Source organism: Solanum dulcamara, chromosome 7 (assembly GCF_947179165.1).
Source record: "Solanum dulcamara chromosome 7, daSolDulc1.2, whole genome shotgun sequence".
In the NCBI taxonomy this organism is placed as follows: Eukaryota; Viridiplantae; Streptophyta; class Magnoliopsida; order Solanales; family Solanaceae; genus Solanum; species Solanum dulcamara.
In genome coordinates, this window is record NC_077243.1 from 69029349 (window position 1) to 69048540 (window position 19192).

The 19192-nt window shown below is 35.4% G+C and overlaps 1 pseudogene; it reads right to left on the bottom strand.

The window, feature by feature from the left end:
* LOC129895706 (plant intracellular Ras-group-related LRR protein 9-like) overlaps window positions 1-19192 on the bottom strand; it is a 69662-nt pseudogene that overhangs the window by 19424 nt on the left and 31046 nt on the right.

The window sequence follows — 19192 nt, forward strand, 5'->3', positions numbered from 1 at the left end:
TACAATAATGCGGAGGATATTCTAAAGTTTGCATAAAGGTCAAAAATTATGAATGTTTTTTCGTCAAAAAAATTGTTTGTGGAAATAATAAGTGGAGATTTACGCATGTATCTGGCACATATTGATGTATATATCACATTGTTCACGTATTTGAAATATAATTGAGTTAAATTTTTATGTATCTAATTTTTATCAGTGTATTTGATTAAGTGTACATATATCTGATAAAATATACGCATATATTTTAATAAGAGTTCATGAATCTGATAAAGTGTTTATGTTTCTAAGTTAAAACATAATGTATCTAGTCTTTATCAATGTATATGACTAAGTGAATATGTATTTGATAAAATATATACATGTATTTTGAGTAAGAGTTCTTATATATGGCAATAGCATGTATACAACAACAACAACAACCCAATGAATCACCAAAAAAAGAAGTATTTTGATTGTTTTGATTTTGTTTAGGAGTTATGATATGTCATATCCTTTACAGTTGTTGCAAGCGTGTTTTTTCCTTATTTAATGACGTTCAGTTATATCTCTTAATTCGACATACTCCTTAATTAATGAATTTCAGTTATATCCCTTAATTAGACACGACTAATTGATATGTATCTACCTTACATATATCTGATACATGTATCTAAAAGAGGTAGATACACATACCCAAGGATCAAAATATGATAGTGAACATAATATTGCAAATTAGCGTGAAACTAATTAATTAGCTCCTAAAGTAGTGGAATTGTGTAAGCTACCCAAAATTAAAATGTTGAGTCTTTTAAAAGAGATAATATCTCTCATGTTCTTGTTGTTGGAGATGATTTTGTTTCTTGATGCATTCTTTTGAAAAGAGGTATTACAACTATGATACTAAATAAGAAAATTTATTTTGTTGTATTAGAGGGGAGCAATGATGTAAAGTGAATTTCAAAATCCACTTATGATGATGTATTTATTCTTGAAGGATTTGTCATAACATGAAAATTATAAATTGTGATTGCCAGGGTTGTAGAGAAAAATAAAAATTTTCAATGAAAAAATAGACACATTTATTTGAGATATAATGTGATAAAGAAGTTGTTGTGAGATGAAATTATTTACGTAAATTATGTGTAGTCAGAGATGAATCTAATCAATTAACGGACTAAATGAAACATTGAGTTGAGTGAAAACATTGAGTTGAGTGAAATTTTTAGTCAATTTAAAAAGATCAATAATGATGGTAACCCAACCTATATGATAGAACATCCATGAATTAGGTCCATATGGGTAATAGCAATTCATTAGTTGATCAAGTAAGCAATATGAAATTATGTCCCTCCTATGATGTGTGAAGTGTTAAACTGCAAAGCAAAGTGAGATTATTGAATTATACTCTTAATTCAAATCATATCCTTTATAGGGGCATATTGCTACATTGGTGATTGGACCTATATGAGTGTGGAGTGCTTCCACCCTTATGAAATTGTGATACATTTCTAAAGCACTCATGAATATCAAGACACGCACCTCTTAACTTAAAACCGCTATAACGATAAAAATTGTGTAAGTATAATGTGATAGAATAAGACCTTAGACTTAAAAAAAAAATCTTGATTCACGGAAATTTTAAACTTCACCAATTATTTTGTAAGTTTAATTTTCTTTTATTTAAGTTTATTCATAGTTTACAAGATACTAGATTCAATGCATTGTACTTATATGTGAAAACTCAACAAAATATTCGTTTTATTTCACTTTTTTTTTGAGATATGTGAGGATTGTTAGATAAAAGAATTACTTTAGTATCTCAAATGTTATTTAGAACAGAAATTTTTTTGGGTCAAATATCATCAGTTTTTTTAATTACCCAACTTTTCTTTTTCTTTAAGCAAATTGCCTTAATGACATTGCCATCTTAACTTTCATGTCTATTGGAATATGATTTTTGTTATAAATATATTGCTAAATACTAATGTGGGGGTGGAAAAATTAGAAAGCAATTCTTTTTTTTTCCTTCTTATATTCTTTTGTTGAGTTTATATTATTTAATCTTTCTTAGATTTTGGCTTTTGATTTTAATTAGAAGAATTTGTTGAATTTTGGCGAATACATCTATATCATATAAAATATTCTTATAGACAATGTCTTTGACATGCCTCAAGTATTGAATAATTCTCTACATATCTATTTATCTATACTATATTAAAAGCATGAAGACGCTTAGAAAATGTTGGTTGAACTTTTTGCCCTTCATTAAAAGATTTTTTTGAACAAAATCGTCATTTACTATGTTATTTGATTATGTTTTTAATAATTTAAGACATTAAAATCAACTCAAATTCAGTAAATATTTTTGCCGTTGGGTAATGATTGAATTTCCATATATAAACATGATATTCCGAATATGAAGGGCTACGTAGCCTTACCTTGCATTTCTGTCAGAGGATGTTTCCAAGGCTTGAACCTGTGACCTCCTGATCACATGGAAGCAACTTTATCAGTTACTCCAACACTCCCCTTCATATTCCGAATATGAAATCAACTTAAATTAAAATAATATCCTTTTGTTGGGCCAAACTACACCAACTATAATCATGATTCTAAACAAACACACAATTTTATATTACATAGGATTGTGTAAATAATATTTTCCTTAATATTGGATTTTTACGTCTTTGTATTTTCGTTGTATACCATAATTAGAGTTCTAAATAAATAGTAATTCTATATTACAAGACTTTTAGTGTATAAACATATTTTCTTTTTGGGGGGTTTTCCCTCTTTTATCTTTTGAAGTATATAATTCATTGAACATAATTATTAGATTTCAATATTAAAATACAATTCTACCTCTTCTCTTTTCATTGCTTATGAATTATGATTTAGATATCGCGTGCTTTTATTGTGTTTTTTGGATTTGATCTAACACGTTCTTTAATATGTCTAAAAGTTTGGCCATTTCATCAAATCAATTCTAGTTTGCTAGAGTTTTCATATTGATTTAACCTCATTATGCAAGTGATATTAATCATTGATATTAGGTTAAATTTTAAATTTATGTTCTAGGAGTTGGAAAATTATATGCATAGCGGAAGCATACCAGAATTATACTGTTTAAGTGAATAATAGATAGCATATATGTTTATGCTAGAACACACATGATCATGCTAGAACACATAAACTTGCTGAAATTTAATTTAGTAAATACCTCTTAAAACGTGAGCAAATACCTTCAAGCAAATCCATAAGTTAGACTGCAGTCCGCGGTCTTCTACAATGATCCCAAGTTCACAGCCAAACCCTCTCAAAACTTGGGTGGGCAAGTATCGTATAGAAAACCTACTCTTTTGTTAGGTTAGGAGAACCCCTATTTATAGGGACCTTTTCCCAGTCTGTAACACCCCCCAAAAATATTTTCCCTAAGATTCGGACCCTTCTTGTTTTCGTGTAGGGTCGAACTCTATTATTGTGAAGTATATGCATGAGTTAAGATGAGTCCGTGAGTAATTGAAGAGTGTTGGAGGTGATGTAGAGTCACAAAGGACCCCTAGGACCAAGCTAAGTCCAAAACGTTCGTCGTGGCTATGTTTTAGGATGAGTTCGTTTAAGGGGTCGACTTCTAACGACCCTATCTTTTGAAAGAAGACAATCTGGGTGGCCCAAGACCTACCAAATTAAAGGTCGTCGAGTCTTCTTTCCAACGCCACCAAGAATGTAATTTTTGGAGTTCGGAGTCAAAAGATATGACGATCCTTAGACGAACTAGCACGGTAGGAATTTCAGGCCTGGGTTACAACTGCTGGAAATCTGGGCTTGGCGCCGCAGTGGCGCGACGCGCCAATATCGCGCTAGGAACAAGCCTCAATAGTTTGTCCCCTGGCGCGGTGCGCCACTACGAGGTGTGCAGGGTTTTCAAGCCTATTTTCCAGAACCCGAAAAACTTGGGCTTGGCACTGTAAGGGCGCGACGCGCCACTATCGCGCCAGGAACAAGCCTCAGTAGTTTGGTCCTTGGCGTGATGCGCCACTAAAAGATGTGCAGGTTTTTAGCCTATTCGATTTGGCGCCGCAGTGGTGCGATGCGCTACTATCGCGCCAGAGTTTTCAAAAGGAGCAATTTGGGAATTTTTCCAAATTATATATGTATCAGCCTTGGGACATTTTTGGACCATATTTTCAGCCTCTCTCTCTCTCTAAAAGCCCTAGAAAATTTCCCTCTCTTCTTCTTCTTCTCCAAATCCTTCTCCAATAAGAAGTGCCTCCAAGAGCTTCAAGATTCAAGTTTTCCGTTGAAGACCCAACATCAAGGTTTTCTTCAAGTCTTCTCTAAGGTATGTAAGGCTACTCAAAACATAGGTTGAGTCCACCCATATGCCCTACACTTTCTTTGAGGTTAAATGTTCATAAGAATGGAGTTTCTTGATAAGCCTATGTCCAAATGAGTCTTGTCATCCATTAATGTGATTCTTGTTATGTTAATGTTGTTGAGCTAAGAAATTTCTAAAATCTTCTTGTTAGCATGATTCAATGAAGATGAGTTGTTAGACATGCTTTATTGATTTTTCTTAACTATGTGGATTATGACGAAAATACTAATTTTCTTAAATATGTTGTTTATTTTAAATTATTGGTCTAAAACCTTGGAGTTGTGATGAGTTCCAAAGATGTGTTAAATTAATAGAGAAATGGTTGGATAGGTTTGTATGATTCCATAAATTTATATTTAATCTACTCTTGAAAAATATGATTGGGATCGATCGGATTGTATGATTGGGAGAGGTTTGATTGTGATAGAGTTGACGAGTTGACAAAGTTGTAATGAGACTTGTCGATATTATTTGATTGAGTTGATTGGATGGAGTTTTATGAGCATTGAGTCTTGGTAGGATTATCGAGCACCGAATTGGGCAAGAGTACAGTCCATACTCGAACCCAATAACTACGTCGCCAAATGTAGAAGGGGATTGAACCGTTAAAGTTGGATGCTTTCCTAAAATTATTGTCCTGACATTATAGGACTTGGTTGGATTGGATCCATGATTGGTTGATTCATTCATACCCTGGCAAGGTATGAATAGACGCGGCAACAACGTCGGTTTGTTGTACTTTCACTAGCTCATAAGTGATGGTTGTCGAATAAGAGAAACTCCCACATAGGTCTTAGTAGTACTCCTTGTCGGATTGAGTTGATTTGTATATGATTTGGTCCCGTCTAAACTATATTCCTTCTTAGACTTAGGACGCTTGTTGAGTTGTATTTCTTCCTGAGTTGAGATTCCCGAGTTGATTTGGTTCCTTCTAATGTTATTTCATTCGGCCATTTTACATACTCGTACATTTCATGTACTGACGCCATTTGACCTGCATCATTTCATGATGCAGAGACAGGTACTAGAGATCATCAACCGGCGCACCATTGGAGATCCACACACTCCCAGTTAGTTGGTGAGTCCTCCTAGTTTCTGGAGGATGTTGAGTTTCTTGTATAGTTTTGTGTTGTTTCCTTTATTTTGATTGTTGGTAGCCATGGGCTTGTCATTGGCACCTCCCAGATTGTTGATAGAGGCTTCATAGATCGGAGTGTAGAAATATTGGATCGTTCTTTTGAGTAGTTCTTCTATAACTGTTTGTTGATTTGATAGTTATTTGGCCTTTGGCCCTAAATTATGAATAGTACTTCATTGAATGAGTCTTCCGCTGAGAGAATGTGTTTGAATGAACGTGTGACTAGACCAGGTGGTTCGCTTGCAGGCTAGAAATAGCTTTTGAGTGCCGGCCACGCCTAGGGTACCCTCCCAGGGCGTGACAAACATGGTATCAGAGCCCAGAGTTTAAGAGTCCTAGGGAGTCTATGAAGCCGTGTCTAGTAGAGTCTTGCTTATGGGTGTGTTGTGCACCACACTTATAATCAGGAGGCTATAAGACATTAAGAATTGTTTCACTTCTTTCATATTTTGAGTTCGTGCGATAGAGTTAAACTCTATAAAACTCCTTTCTAATTCATGCGTTTATACATTACAGATAATGCCTCCTAAACGTACTTCTAGCCAGAGGAATACTGATAACGCAGGGATGCCACAGTCAGAGGTACATCCAACAAGGGCTAGAGGCCGACTGGCGAGGTATGCAGAGGCACCTCAAATGCCTACTACTTCACCTACACCAACTTCGGAAGCGGACTTTAGAGGAGCGATTGCCATGTTCACTCAGTTAGTGGCTGCCTAAAATGGTAACCAGAGTTCGCCAACTCTTAGCTCTAGTTCCCAAGAGCCGTTTGCTGCTACCAGAATTAGAGACTTTTTGAGAATAAATCTGCCGGTGTTCACGGGTTCTAAGGTTGATGAAGATCCCCAAAGTTTTATTGATGAGATGTGGAAAATCCTGAAAGCTATGCATGCTATGGAGATTGAGGGGGTTGAGTTGGTGTCCTATCAACTCAAAGATGTGGCAATATTTAGTATAACCAAGAGGAACAAGGTAGAGGTGAGGATGCTGAACCTGCTATGTGGGATGAATTTGAGGGAGCTTTTCTTGACCACTTCTTTCCCCGAGAATTGAGGGAAGCGAAAGTGGAGGAGTTTGTGAATCTGAAACAAGAAGGCATGACTGTTAAGGAGTACAACCTGAAGTTCATCCAGCTGTCCAGGTATACTCCAGAGATGATCCCATATGTGAGGTCGAAGATAGGCTCCAGAATTTTAGACCCTAGGGTTCTCAATCCCAAGCTAGCGTGGGTCAAGGTTCGCAAGGAAAGCCACCATGCGTCAAGTGTGGTAAGCTCCACTTGGGAGAGTGCAGGGCGGGAAGGGTTGGTTGTTATTAATGCGGCCAAATAGACCATTTCTAGAAGGAGTATCCGGCATGGGGGAACAGAGCCCACTATTCTACCACTGCACCACCAGCTAGAGGTAATCAGAGGGGCACTACTTCAAGTATGAGCGGAGGTACAAATTGACTATATGCCATGGGTAGTCGTCAAGATCAAGAGAACTCTCCAAATGTCATAACGGGTATGATTTGAGTCTCTTCTCTTGACTGTTATGTTTTGATGGATCCGAGTGCCACCCTATATTTTGTGACTCCTTACGTAGAAAGTAAGTTCAATAAAATTCCCGAATGTCTCCTTGAGCCTTTCAGTGTAGCTACTCTTGTCGGTGATTCTATCTTAGCTGAGAGAGTCTATAGAGATTGCACTATGTCAATTTAGCACAGGGATACCTTGGCTGACTTAGTTGAGTTGGACATGGTTGATTTTGATGTGATCCTTGGCATGGACTGGCTTTATGTCTGTTATGTCTCTATTGATTGTAGAACTCAGATTGTTAACTTCAAATTCTCGAACGAGGCTATCATAGAGTAGAAGGGGAGTCCTGTCGTGCCTAAGGGTAAGTTTATTTCCTACCTTAGGGCCAGGAAGCTAATCTCAAAAGGGTGTATTTATCACCTTGTCCGAGTGAAAGATGACAGTATTGAGTCTCCATCCCTTGAGTCGGTTCCGATTGTCAACGAGATTCCTAATGTCTTTCCTGAAGATCTGCCTGGAGTCCCTTCTGATAGGGAGATCAACTTTGGGATTGATGTCCTTCCTAATACCCAGCCTATCTCAATCCCTCTATATAGAATCGCTCTGGCTGAGTTGAAAGAGTTGAAAGAACAGTTGAAAGACTTGTTAGATAAGGGATTCATTAGGCCGAGTGTCTCACTATGGGGTACTCCAGTCCGATTTGTGTGAAAGAAAGATGGGTCCCTTAGAATATGTATTGACTACAGGCAGCTGAACAAGGTCACCATAAAGAACAAATACCCTCTCCCCAGAATAGATGACTTATTTGATCAACTTCAGAGTGCCACTTATTTCTCAAAGATAGACCTAAGATCGGGCTACCATTAGTTGAAGGTGAGGGAGTGTGATGTCCCAAAGACAGCTTTTCGGACCCGCTATGGCCACTTTGAGTCCTTGGTAATGTCCTTTGGGTTGACTAATGCCCCCGCAGCTTTTATGGATCTCATGAACCGAGTATTTAAACTATACCTTGATATGTTTGTGATTGTATTCATAGATGATATTTTGGTTTACTCCAAGAATGGGGAGGAGCACGCCCATCATCTTAGAGTCGTCTTGCAAACTCTGAAGGACTAGGTATTGTATGCAAAGTTCTCAAAATGTGAATTTTTGCTTGCATCAGTGGCTTTTCTAGGCCACATTGTATCTGGAGATGGTATTCAGGTTGATGCTCAGAAGATTGAGGCAGTGAAAAATTGGCCCAGACCCACATCTCCTACAGAGATAAGAAGCTTCTTGGGTTTGGCCGGCTATTATCGAAGGTTTCTAGAGGGATTCTCATCCATATCATCACCATTGACCAAGCTGACCCAAAAGAAGGCTAAGTTTTAATGGTCTGATGCTTGTGAGGAGAGTTTCCAGAAATTGAAGACCAAGCTAACCACTACTCATATTCTAACCTTGCCCGATAGAACAAAAGGTTTTGTGATCTATTGTGATGCATCTAGAGTTGGTTTAGGTTGTGTGCTGATGCAGAAGGGGAAGGTGATAGCTTATGCTTCAAGACAACTTAAGGTTCATGAGAGAAATTACCCAACTCATGACCTTGAACTGGCAGCTGTGGTATTTGCCCTTAAAATTTGGCGCCACTACTTGTATGGAGTGCATGTTGATGTGTTCACTGATCACAAGAGTTTACAATACGTCTTTAGCCAGAAGGAACTCAACCTGAGGCAAAGGAAATGGCTCGAACTACTCAAAGACTATGATATAAGCATTCTCTACCATCTAGGTAAAGCTAATGTTATTGCTGATGCTCTTAGCAGGTTGTCTATGGATAGCACTACTCATGTGGAGGAGGAAAGGAGAGAATTAGCGAAGGAAGTACATAGATTAGCCCGATTGGAGTTCGTCTTGAAGAGAACAATGAAGGTGGAGTTAATGTTCAGGATGGGGCTGCATCCTCACTCGTGGCAGAGGTAAAATAAAAGCAACACCTACAGGAAGGTGATGGTTTTTACCAAAGGGGGAGATGGTGTGTTAAGGTACCAAAATAGATTGTGCGTACCAAATATTGATGATGTTTGAGGAAGGATTATGGCCGAAGCGCATAGTTCTAGATACTCTATTCATCCTGGCTCTAAAAAGATGTATCATGACTTGAAGGAAGTTTATTGATGGAGTGGGATGAAGAGAGATATTGCGGAGTTTGTTTTCCAGTGCCTAAATTGCCAACAGGTGAAAGTTGAGCATCAAAGACCATGTGGTTTAGCTCAAAATATAGAAATCCCATAATGGAAGTGGGAGATGATTAATATGGACTTTATCACAGGTTTACCAAGGTCCCGAAAGCAACATGATTCGATTTAGGTGATTGTGGATAGAATGACGAAATCAGCCCACTTCTTGGCAGTTAAGACCACTGACACCGCAGAAGATTATGCAAAGTTATACATTCAGGAGATCATTAGATTGCATGGGGTCCCCTTGTCTATTATTTCAGATCGAGGAGCTCAATTCACTTCCCAATTCTGGAGATCCTTTCAGAAGGGACTGGGTACAAAGGTGAACCTTAGTACGGCCTTTCATCCCCAGACGGATGGCCAAGCGGAGCGCACCATCCAGACATTGGAGGATATGTTGAGAGCTTGTGTGCTTGACTTCAAAGGAAATTGGGATGATCACTTACCTCTCATAGAGTTTGCATATAATAATAGCTATCATGCAAGCATTCAAATGGCTCCTTATAAAGCTTTGTATGGGAGGAGGTGTAGATCGCCAATTGGATGGTTTGAAGTTGGTGAAGTTGAGTTGATTGGTCCCGATTTTGTTCACCAAGCCATGGAGAAGGTGAGATTTATTCAAGATAGGCTAAAGATATCCCAAAACCGCCAAAAATCTTACACCGATGTGAGGAGGAGAGACTTAGAGTTTGAGGTGGATGATTGGGTGTATTTGAAAGTGTCACCCATGAAGGGTGTCATAAGGTTTGGAAGGAAGGGGAAGCTCAATCCTTGATACATTGGTCCTTACCAGATTGCGAGGCAGATTAGGAGTGTTGCCTATGAGTTGGAGTTACCCCAGAGCTCACCTCTATTCATCCGATATTTCATATTTCGATGTTGAAGAAGTGCTTAGGCGATCCCTCGTTTGTAGTCCCCATTGATAGTATTGGAGTTAAGGATAGCGTATCCTATGAAGAGGTTCTGGTCCAATTTCTTAATAGCCAAATTCGCAAATCGAGGAACAAGGAGAACGCCTCAGTCAAAGTCCTATGGAGAAATCCATTTGTTGAGGAAGCCATGTGGGAAGCGGAGGAAGATATGAAATCTAAATATCCCCATCTAGTCGTGCCTACCAATGAGAACATTGAAGGTAATGCCCATTCCCTTGAATTAAATTCGTTCGTGCATTTTGAGTTTGGATAGAAAATTTTATTTGAGAAATTGATTGGTTGATTGACTAAATTTTGATTGTGATTTGTACCCCGATTTCCATTCTTGGTTTACTCATAATTCGAGAACGAATGATCCCAAGGGGTAGATATTGTAACACCCCCCAAAAAAAATTCTCTAAGATTCAGACCCTTCTTGTTTTCGTGTAGAGTCAAACTCTATTATTGTGAAGTATATGCATGAGTTAAGATGAGTCCCTGAGTAATTGAAGAGTGTTGGAGGTGATGTGGGGTCACAAAGGACCTCTAGGACCAAGCTAAGTCCAAAAGGTTCGTCATGGCTAAGTTTAAGGATGAGTTCATTTAAGGGGTCGACTTCTAATGACCCTATCTTTTGAAAGACGATAATCTGGGTGGCCCACAACCTACCAAATTAAAGGGTCGAGTCTTCTTTCCAACGCCACCAAGAAAGTAATTTTTGGAGTTCGGAGTCAAAAGATATGACAATTCTAAGACGAACTAGCACGGTAGGAATTTCAGGCCTGGGTTGCAACTGCTGGAAATCTGGGCTTGGCGTCGTAGTGGCGCGACGTGCCACTATCGCGCCAGGAACAAGCCTCAATAGTTTGGCCCCTGGCACGGCGCGCCAATACGAGGTGTGCAGGGTTTTCAAACCTATTTTCCAGAACCCAGAAAACTTAGGCTTGGCGCTGTAGGGGCACGACGCACCACTATCGCGCCAGGAATAAGCCTCAGTAGTTTGGTCCTTGGCGCGACACGCCACTAAAAGATGTGCAGGTTTTTAGCCTATTCGATTTGGCGCCGCAGTGGCGCGATGCGCCACTATCGCGCCAAGGGTGTTTTGGGCCTATTTTCCAGAGTTTTGAAAAGAGACAATTTGGGAATTTTCCCAAATTATATATGTATCATCCTTGGGACATTTTTGGACCATATTTTCAGCCTCTCTCTCTCTCTAAAAGCCCTAAAAATTTCCCTCTCTTCTTCTTCTTCTCCAAATCCTTCTCTAACAAGAAGTGCCTCCAAGAGCTTCAAGATTCAACTTTCCGTTGAAGACCCAACATCAAGGTTTTCTTCAAGTCTTCTCTAAGGTATGTAAGGCTACTCAAAACATGGGTTGAGTCCACCCATGTGCCCTACACTTTCTTTGAGGTTAAATGTTCATAAGAATGGAGTTTCTTGATAAGCCTATGTCCAAATGAGTCTTGTCATCCATTAATGTGATTCTTGTTATGTTGATGTTGTTGAGCTAAGAAATTTCTAAAATCTTCTTGTTAGCATGATTCAATGAAGATGAGTTGTTAGACATGCTTTATTGATTTTTCTTAACTATGTGGATTATGATGAAAATGCTAATTTTCTTAAATATGTTATTTATTTTAAATTGTTGGTCTAAAACCTTGGAGTTGTGATGAGTTCCAAAGATGTGTTAAATGAATAGAGAAATGATTGGATAGGTTTTTATGATGCCATAAATGTATATTTAATCTACTCTTGAAAAATATGATTGGGATCGATCGGATTGTATGATTGGGTGAGGTTTGATTGTGATAGAATTGATGAGTTGACAAAGTTGTAATGAGACTTGTCGATATGATTTGATTGAGTTGATTGGATGGAGTTTTATGAGCATTAAGTCTTGGGAGGAGTATCGAGCACCGAATTGGGCAAGAGTACAATCCATACTCGAACCTAATAACTACGTCGCCAAACGTAGGAGGGGATTGAACCGTTAAAGTCGGATGCTTTCCTAAAATTATTGTCGTGACATTATAGGACTTGGTTGAATTGGATTCATGACTGGTTGATTCGTTCATACCCTGGCAAGGTATGAATGGACGGGACAACAACGTCGGTTTGTTGTACTTTCACTAGCTCATAAGTGATGGTTGTCGAATAAGAGAAACTCCCACATAGGTCTTGGTAGTACTCCTTGTCAGATTGAGTTGATTTGTATATGATCTGGTCCCGTCTAAACTATATTCTTGCTTAGACTTAGGACGCTTGTTGATTTGTATTTCTTCCTGAGTTGATATTCCCGAGTTGATTTGGTTCCTTCTGATGTTGTTTCATTCGGCCATTTTACATACTCGTACATTCCATGTAATGATGTTATTTGGCATGCATCATTTCATGATGCAGAGATAAGTACTAGAGATCATCAACCGGCGCACCGTTGAAGATCCACACACTCCTAGTTAGTTAGTGAGTCCTCCTAGTTTCCGGAGGATGTTGAGTTTCTTGTATAGTTTTGTGTTGTTTTCTTTATTTTGATTGTTGATAGCCATGGGCTTGTCATTGGCACCTCCCAGATTGTTGATAGAGGCTTCATAGATCGGAGTGTAGAAATGTTGGATCGTTCTTTTGAGTAGTTCTTCTATAACTGTTTGTTGATTTGATAGTTATTTGGCCTTTGGCCCTAAATTATAAATAGTACTTCATTGAATGAGTCTTCCGCTGAGAGAATATGTTTGAATGAACGTGTGACTGGACCAGGTGGTTCACTTGGAGGCCACAAATGGCTTTCGAGTGTCGTCCACGCCTAGAGTACCCTCCCGGGGCATGACAAATTGCAGCTCAATTGGTGCAAGGCGATCCCTTTAAGGTGGATGTAAAGGAGCTAGAGGTTCCGGGTTCGATATCCCGTAGCGCTGCAGCATGAAGAGGGATGAAGGTGCAAACTGGATGACCCTAGCATAGACAATACCTGAGTATGTGGGCCCTAAGAAGGGGGCCATCACAAAAAAGGAAATAATTCAAATAATTAATTTGAATTATTCTTACCATTATAAATTATAAATCATTTCACTAGAAATTCGTAATTGCACTCCTCTATTTATATTTTGAAATTTCCTATTAAACACTTATGTAATTCCCAAGTTACGATTACAGATACTAATCAATAAATCAAACTACTAACTACTTTAACTTAAATATTAATTTTCTTTAGAGAACAACTTAACTTAATTCATGTGTCAGATTCATAAATTCACTTACAAGGTTCTACACGATAAATACTTATAAACTTCTCAAAAAGGCATATCATCAATCTTTATATCAATACATGAATTTCATCAACTAACTTAATATTTCATCAATATACATCATTATCATTCAATCTACCAGACACATTGACCCATCTCAGAATTTCACATTTTAATAAATCAAAACGATAATTAATACAAACAGATCATAATAGTTATATCAGAATTGAGAATATAAGTACATCTTACAGTTTAAAAAATGTTGTTTTGTTAGTCAGTCTAAAACAACTATTTCTACTCTATCCCGTTCAATACATACAAAATGCGCTAGTACAAGAAGTTTCAACTATACCATTCTCATAATCAAGATAAATTACATATAATCTTGTGCTACGATCATACCTATAGCTTGTCCAATTTCCATCTTAGATTGTGAACAAAAACCTTTATACTTTTAAAAACTGATAATTTAATCTTCTGTGCAACAACTAAAACTTTAGACACTAAATCATCTACTATATAAGTAAATGGACACATAAACGAATATATGATCTATTTAAACTTTTATTAAAATTGAATAAATAATTGTTCTATAATAAATACTACATCTAAACTCATGGTTAATAGTATATATCCCAACAATCTCCCACTTAGACTTTTAACCATCACAATTGTTATAATATATTATATCTAAATGCATGGTAAATAGTATATACCCTAACAATCTCCCACTTAGATGTTTAATCTTGAAAATTATTAGAATACTATGTCTAAATCCATGATTAATATTATATACCCTAGCAATTTTCCACTTAGACTTTTAACTATATATGCATTTACGACTTTCATAGGCATTCCTTTTATGTGACTTATCAAAAGGATCTTACCAAGTTATTTTCTTATGCAACTCAGTCTAGTAGTGCTTAGTCGTAACTAATCAATTTTGAGCTAGATCTTCGAAGACTCTATCATGAAACCTTGTAAGAGTGTACTTCTTTTTCAGGAGTTCTTTCAAGATTACTAAACAAGTCAATTTTCATTATGATTCTCCCACTATGACTAAGTACTACTACTATAGTCACACTTCCATATTCTTAAATCTTAATATTTTCCTCAAAATCCTTCGTCATTGAAATATTAACAACTTATTCATGTAGTGTTCTTTATTTTTCTCAACATCACTCCCACTACTTGGGGTAGTAATTTTTCTTATGTCAAGTAACATTTCTCCCACTATTTAATTAAATGCAATGGAACGTCAATTCTGACTTACCGATTAGATGTTCTTGAGCATCTGAATTTACAACTGACTCATTTGTTATTTCTTTTTTCATCTCCTGTAAAAAGTAATTTACTTCTAGGATATTGGTTTATTAAATGGTCATTTTCTAGAAATCTGACAATTTTGTTAACAATTGTCTTGTTTTTTTAGGACAATAAAATAAATCTTCTTTCATCCTTTTTGGTTATCCAACTAACACACACACATACATTCTTAATTCCAACTTATTTTTTCACCCTTTCAACACATATGCTAGACAATTCTATATCTGAACAGGTCACAGACTAGACTTACATCAAATCCACACTAGTTCTATAGATGTCAAAAGGTACTGACATGAAAGGAATTAAATTCAAAATGTGATATGCAGTTCTTAGGACATATTCCAAAAGAAGAAAAACAACTTCGAATAAGTCAATCATTAATCTTATCATCTCCATAAGAGTCTATTTCTTTTCTCTTTTACACCAATCTATTATAGAGTGTCAGGAGTAGATAATTGAAATGCAATTACTCTATCAGATAAGTGATTAGTGAATTCTGCAGAGAGGTATACGTTACTACAATCAGATCGCAGTGGCTTTATATATTTTTTATGATGCTATTTTCATTTTTTATCTTAAATATCTTGAGTTTATCACGGCATTTACAAAGCATCAAAAAACATATATTCATATCATGAGTAATCTTATGTGAATATCCCAAAATACTCAAAGTCACCTCTTGCTTGAATATTCATTTACCATACAAATCATAATAGATTAATTCTAACTTATCACTACCTCCATTTTCTTTTTAAGAGTAAGGTCTCTTAGTCATTTTTTCTTCTAAACAGGACTCACACATTGATAGTGACTCCACTTTCAATGATTATGTTCATCCCTTAACCAACCTCAAAGTTCTATACAGAATAAATGACTTAGACAGATAATTTTCATTCAATTTGAAAATATTCTCTCTTATGAGATAGATTAATATTATTCAATTCATGAGTGATCGTACCAAAAAAAACACGCACATATATACTACAAGAGATAAAATATTTATCAAACTCAATAATAGAAGAGTTGCAAGAAAAATATACTATGTATCAATCTCTTATCTAGTTAGAAACTGAAAATAAATTCCTTTTAACACAAGATATATGTATAATGCATTCTTTGAATCAATATTTTATTCCTATCGAAAGAAATTCTTGAGTAGTATTAAGTGGGTCTGTAAAGTCTGTTGAGAATTTGAGACATAATACATTAAATAGACCATAATATATCGTATAATTCTGAATAATAAAATTTAGGACTCATTTTATACATATATATTCATGCATCTCGAATAGCCAATCAATGAGATTGGAGAACTAATCATGCAATACACATGTACAATAACCGATTATTCACTCCATAAACTTATACAGATCTAACTCAGATGGAGATTCTACTGTTAGTTTAAGTCAAGTGAAAATCACCCTAGTTACATTGATCCAATCATGTATTACTCAGTTTAGTAGAGTTAATATAGATTATCAAAACTAGCGATTAAATAAATAATGACTTGTATTAATTTCATCCAATAGGGAGGAAGGTCTAAAGCCAGCACATAAAATTAGTACTTCACTACTATTTAATCTTGGTAATAATGGGAAGGACCCTTATCACCAAACATGACCAATAACTCATATAACGATCCAAATAATAAAAATATATATTTTTTACTAGTCGTTCTTATGAATCGGGGTCCTTTTTTCTGATGAATTCTAAAATTATGATCAATTCGGTGAAGAAGTTATTTGGTAAAAATAGAATTTAAAATTTTTAGTTCAATAATTCTTATCACATATCATTATTTGCGTAATAGATATACGAATCAGGAACAAATAACAAATTTTAAAACTATTTACATTATCTGAGTACTATTTTCTAAAAATCAGCATGTTTATATATCCATTGAATATTAAATTTTAAAAAACACCTCATAGATATTCATGCATCTTGAACGATAAATTTTGATGAAAAATAACTACTCATGCAACATACATATGTGATGTCAGATATTCACTCCAATAAATTTAGAACAAAAGCTAACTCATGTGAAGAGTATGTTGTTAATTTAAGCCAAGTGAATACAATTATCCCTATATCCATTGATCCAATCATATATTACTCAGATAGGGAGAGTCAATACAAAGTATCAAAACTAGAGATCAGATTAAAGCTAGTGATTTGTATTAATTTCATCGGATATGGAGAAAGGTATAAAGCCAGTACATGAACTTAATACTTCACTAAAATTTAGTCATGAAGACCACAGAGAACATCTCTATCACCACTATATTATAGTCGAATAATTTTTCATCACAATTAATTTTCAAGATACAAAAAAAATATTCAAAATATCACCTAAACGACCTCGAATTGCAAAATCACTACATAGCAGTGAGTATTTCTAATTTGATCATTTCTTGTAAACCTACCAAATTTCAGATCAATCAGAGTTCAAAAAAAATATTTATCTTCAAAGCTATGATCAAATTTAGATTCAAATGATTTAAGGAAAATAATCATATATATATCCTTGTATTATATCAATTCATGTTAAATTAATCATGTGTATTCATGTACCACATTTAACATAAATAAAACTGATATAAAGGATAACTTTTCATATTATATCACATTTATATCCGAAAAGAACAACTTAAAAATTATCTTAACAACCTCAAAAATCATAACCGCATAGCACAGAGTATTTCTTACTAGGTCGTTTCCAATGAACTTACCAAATTTCAGGTCAACTGGAGTCTGTAAAAATTCTTTATTTCCTAAGTTATGACCAAATTCGGATTCAAGTGTTTTGAGTATCTTCAGGAATTTAAAAAATATGACCCACATTCTTATCACATATCAATTCATGTTAAATCACCATGTGTAATCATGTTTCAGAATTAACATAAACATAACTAATATAACAAATGTTCTTTTCATATTCAAATCAAATTTTAATCAGACAAACTATCTAAAACACATCACTCACTGGGTTGTTTCCAATGAAATCACCAAATTTCAAGTCAATCAGAGATCATAAAATTCATAACCTTCAAACTATGACCAAATTCGAATGTTAACCGTTTTAGGCATAGTAAAGATTAAAATAACATGATTCAAATTTTCATTCTCTTTTAATAATCATCTTATGAGCATAAGGCATACGTTGTGTCCTTCCGTTGGTTAAGACACACAATACTTTCTTATATCAAAAATTGTCTTCTCGATTAATACATCTGAAAATTCAAGATATTGCGTTTCTCCCTTTCAGACCAGTAAAATCATTTAATATCTCTTCCCATGAATTAATTAAGTGTTACTAGTATCTAAAGGTAAATTTGCTTTGGAGTAAACAAAACTTGACTAGTACTATACACTTATCCAAAACAATTTACATGTGATACATTGTGCATATTTTACTGAATCAAATAAATAGACCAAATTAATGGATCGTATTTATTAATTATAATTCTCAATTCATATATTGACACAATTTCACATGTATAAAACTTTCGGAATTTGTTAATGATTCCAAATAAATAGACCACTTTAGCAACACTATTTATTAATCACAAATTCTTAACTTATACAATATTTGTAACGGGTAAGAAAAAACGATGCTCAATGTTCATATAATTATAAAAGGAAAAAAAGAAAAGGGAAAATATCCTAATACAATGATGCACCAGTTGCTGTTACCGCCACTTACTTCACAGATTATATATATTTTCATCTCCTATTCTTTTAAGAGTTTTGGCAAAGTTAAAAAAAATAAGTACTCCTACAAGGATTTTCACTCCAAAACAAATAAGGAATCCTTTGGTCAAAACTACTTTTTAACAATCCATGCCCAAATAGTTTTAAAAAAAAAACAAACAAAACTGAAGGAAGAAGCACATGAAGCTAAACTGTATCATATTTTCTTTGCCAAAACGTTTACACAATTACTTGTGAGAACGGATGAGACCCTATCACTGCCACCGCCACACAACATACACTAGCTTCTTTTGAATTCCACTCGTTCTCCTTCTTCCTCTTTTTTTTTCACTTGATCAAACCAATTATTAAAATAAAAGTAACAGTGACTTTTATAGAATTAAATGATCAAATAGAGCTTTAAAAAAAGGAATCCCAAAAAAACAACGAAACATCAAAATTGATTGTCAACGCAGTTGAAAAAATCAGACTTAAAAAAAAAAAAACTTTCAACGAATTTCTCAGGTATCGAACACCAAATTCTAGGTTATCTATTTAGATGTAAACGTGGCTCTTGATGCCAATTGTTGGAAAATTATATGCACGCAAAAGCATAGCAGAATTATACTGCTTACATGAATAATAGTGTAATGACCCTCAAGGTCATTTTTGGAATTTTTGTAAAATGACCATTTTACCCCTCCCTTTAGATGCCCCGAGTCATTTCTAATTGTTACTGGGTGTTGATTTTTAGAAAATCCTATGAAAAGTTAAGTCCTTGGAA